General features: G+C 31.2%; 1 long non-coding RNA gene across 1 annotated transcript; it reads left to right on the top strand.

Annotated features, from left to right (window-relative positions):
* Positions 1–3,284: 3,284 nt before the first annotated feature.
* On the top strand, positions 3,285–4,414 carry LOC134259750 (uncharacterized). Its single transcript, XR_009990412.1, has 3 exons — positions 3,285–3,369; positions 3,652–3,756; positions 4,075–4,414. It is a non-coding gene; the product is annotated as an uncharacterized LOC134259750 (long non-coding RNA).

The following is a 4,414-nucleotide window of genomic DNA, read 5'->3' as shown; positions in this document are numbered from 1 at the left end:
TTACTTGAGACAATTATAGTCTTAATAACATTTACAAAAATCATTTTCAATTTTTTTTATTATTTTCTGTGACGACCGGAAGTAAGGGCAGACGCATTTTATTCTATATATGTTGCCAAATCTTCATGGTTTATTATTAGTTTAAGTTTATTGTCTTGATCTGTTACAGTTTAAGAGATCTAGCAATGTTATCTTCTCATTTTGAGGACAAGAATTCACATGACCGGAAGTAATTTTTTGAAAAAACAGTTGAGGTTAATCTAGACATTTAAGTCAGATTAACGCGTCCTTAAATCAATTCAAATGCTCTTTTTATAAAAAAATATTTATGGGATAGTATGATACTAAAATTTATGCAGTTACTCTCTCATAACCGGAAGTTGTCGTTTTTGTTTCCAGTGGGACTGACATATTTCAAAACTATAAATAAGATGCTATAACATATTACTAAGAAAGATTCTATAGAAAAAATCGAAATTTTTGGTTTATTTGTTCACTTCCTTTGAAAACCGGAAGTGACGGCGGACAGTGTTAACCCAAATAAATTTGCCTCCTCATCAAGATCTATCAATCCTATAAGGTAGATGTCTTAATCTCTTACCGTTTACGAGATTTAGATATGATAACTTCTCATTTTGAGGATAGAAAATCACGCAACCGGAAGTGAATTTAACAAAGATATTTGACGATACTGTAGACAGTTGCAGTCTAAATAACATATTCAAAAATCATTACAAATACTTTATCTATAAAAAATATTTATGGGAAAGAAAAATACTCAAATAATGCAGTTTTTCTCTCATAACCGGAAGTGGTCGTTTTTGTTTCCGGTGGTACATATATATTTCAAAACTACAAATAAAATGAAATAATGTGATGCAAAAAAGTTTCCATAAAGAAAAGTTGAATTTTTCGATTTCTTTGATCACTTCCTGTGACGACCGGAAGTGACGGCAGACAATCTTATTCCAACTGGTTTTGTCTAATCATCAAAATCTACAACTTGTAAAAGTTTGGTGTCTTAATCTCTTACCGTTTACGAGATCTAGCTATGATAACCTCTCATTTTGCGGACAGGAAGTCACAAGACCGGAAGTGAATTTTAATCAGATATTTGAAGTTACTGTAGACATTTGCAGTCTTAATAACATATCCAAAAATCATTACAAATACTTTATCTATAAAGAATATTTATGGGAAAGAAAAATACTAAAATTATGTAGTTTTTCTCTTATAACAGGAAGTTGTAGTTTTTTATTTCCGGTCAAACTGACATATTTCTAAACTACGAATAAGATGCTATAATATGATGTAGAAATAGTTTCATGAAAGAAAAGTTGAAATTGTTGATTTCTTTGATCACTTCCTGTGACGACCGGAAGTGACGGCGGACGATCTTAACCCGATTGGTTTTGCCTACTTATCATGATTTATTACTTATATAAGTTTGGTGTCTTAACCCCTTCACTTCCGTACCGGTCAAATACGCGAGTTTCGAGATTGTAACTCTCCTGCGTTAGAGGCGCAAAATGTATCCATTTCAGCATGGAGGTGGGACAGTTTGTTTATGTATACAAACGTGCATAAATAAATGAACGATGTTTATGGCTTTTAAAATTTATTTAATGTTATAGAAAGATAAAAACGTTAAGCGGTGATGCATTTTATGATTTTATCAAGCTCAGCTGTGTATATTTATAAATCTACTTTCAATTATAGGGTACTTGAAAATGAAATAAACGTCGTGGTCTTTATAAAAAGTAAAAGATTCTCTTGATTGTGCAAACATTCTCTAAAAAGTTAGTGGGTTTTTTAAAGTTATAATAAGGTAAAAAATCAACGTGTCATTTAGATTGCCGACATGTAATGATCAGATTCATGTTTACCGTATTTATTAGAGGTCCATATATCTCTTCCCTCGTCTGAAAAGTCTCACATCCACTGAATTTTCTTTTTTGTTCCGATTTTTTTTGCTTTAAAAAATGACACCTTTACTTTAATTCGGTTATTCTTGAGTTGAACAGTGCATCCTTACAATTATATAGTTACGATAAACCAGTATATCGATGATGCGATATATCCAATAATAAATATCTGTCCCACCTGTTTGTTTACGCGGCAACCAAACTCCCCTCCTCAACGAAAGAGCGCACCAAGGGAGATAATCTCGAAACTTACGTATTGACCGGTGGCGCGTTAAAACACGACTTCGCGAAAATAAGATCTCCGTATCTATTTTATGGTAGCATGAAGGTATATAAACTATATATCATCTTTTTGGAAATTTTCTCTACTTTTAAAATATCTAAAAAGATTATGTCTTGATTGCCGGTATTTAATCGATTTAACGTTGTGAAGACAAACGTGACTTTATGAAAATGGCGTGATTTTCCAAAGCAATTGCCGATTTTCCAGACGATTGGCATTCTTTTCCAGATTAACTTTATAAAGAAAGTATGATATATTCTTAAAGCATTTTTTCTCTGCTTTTAAAATATGTAAAAATTATTGTTATTACTTTAAAGCATATTTTAAAAACAAGAATTTTCTTGCACTTATGTGTTTTTTCTCGATTTTATTCGTAATGTTTAAACAAAGCTCAGTTTTATGTTCATTTCTGTGTTGAAATAGGGAAAACAAAATAAAGCTGTTAAAAGTACAGAAAATTTCCTTTCCAACAAGTCCTTACAGGCCTTCTTACGCTCAGTATTTTCTTAATTACGATAATTTGAATTTGTGACCTTCGCATAGTTTTTATGGAAAAATCGGTCAATATTTACATGTAACGTCAAGGTCGATATTGTTGCGTCTTACTCGAAACAACAAATTCTTTTATAAGACTTTTTTGACCATTTAAATTTATTTTAACTGAAATAAATGCATAATACAAAAAAAAAAAATAGATTTCAAAAAACAAATATATACTATCGTTCTGTCTTTTGTGTGAAGTGAAAAGTTAATTTATTCATCTACATGTAATGATGTACATATTTCATGTTGTGATATAATATTATACAATGTTGATAAAAATTGTAGATCGATTCCCTAAACGCCGATCTTTACTAAAAAAAAAATCAGATTTTTAATATTGTTGTATCTTGTTAATATACCGTATACTTAATTTGCAATTTAATTAGGTCTATATTGGCATGAAATTTAACAATATACAAAAACTCGCATTATAAATAAATACGACTCATCAATGTATGAGTTGATACGAATTGAAATACACGTGTTTCCGCTATTGGGTAGCAGTATAAACAACAACACGATGGCGAACCGAAGAACGTCAATTTTCATGATTATTTCACGACGAAGATCATCACATCAATGAATCAAATAATACGGACATGCTTTTGGTATTAGCAGGTGAGAATACGTGTATTTTGACTGAATAGTTTAAGTTTAAAACGCAATTAGTTCACGTTCAAAAGAAAACTAAATGTACACGTACTATAAATAGATCTTCATATTTCAGTGTGCATATTTCGTATTGTTCAGCCAGTTTTGTGTTGCTTTTAAACGTTGATGCTATTGACAATCACTCGAAAGTTCAAAGTAAAATCAAAGTTGCCATAATTATAATGGATAGTTGTTTTCAATATGTGTGTACCAGTGTGTACATGTACCACTTTCACATTGAATTTTTAGGGTGCTGGCACCATATGCAACAATGCTTTCATCTGTGAATACCCACTTGCTAAGCCCACCATGAACTACGAAGGCTAATTGATATGTAAGGACACCAATTAACAGGTAAATTTTAGTTTTGGTATTGAAAATTTCTGGATTTCTAAAATTTCAAAAATAAAGTCAAATTTCATTTGGTGTCATTCTCATGATATTGCATTCATACAATTTTATAAACATTTGATTTAATTATTTCAAAGAATAAGCGTTTAAACACATAATACTTATGATGCTTGATTATTCATACAAACACATTTAATATTTAAACACGTAATATCTATTTGAATGAATGCCGAGATATGGAACAAGCTGTTATAGACTGCTGTTGTATTTCCAATCTGCATAAAGTATGTGGTTAAAATTTCCATTTTCTCAATTTTTCAGACACTTTCCCATTATCGTACATCACATACATGGGTGGTCAAACTCACTGGATGGTTTATCAACACTCCCATGCTCATGAACAGCCTTGCCCCAGGAATTTTGCCCTGAAGTAACATTGCAGTCTATTGTTTCCATTCTTTTTACAACCCTGGCAGCCATGCAGGTATGCAATCTATGAAAGCCATGAAGGGACATAGAATTTTTAAAAATTTATAAAAGTAAACCGAGTTCTCGATTTATACAATCCGTTCTCTCGGATTGACAATCTTTCATAACAAATTGCCAATTCATTCTCGCAGATTATCAATCCGTTCCCTCAAATTACTCTTTGTTTAAATGA

The sequence above is a fragment of the Saccostrea cucullata genome, unplaced genomic scaffold (assembly GCF_032062105.1).
Source record: "Saccostrea cucullata isolate Sc308-1 unplaced genomic scaffold, CSIRO_AGI_Scuc_v1 ctg680, whole genome shotgun sequence".
In the NCBI taxonomy this organism is placed as follows: Eukaryota; Metazoa; Mollusca; class Bivalvia; order Ostreida; family Ostreidae; genus Saccostrea; species Saccostrea cuccullata.
The sequence above is the reverse complement of the archived record's forward strand: the minus strand, read 5'-3'. Positions and strand labels throughout refer to the sequence as shown.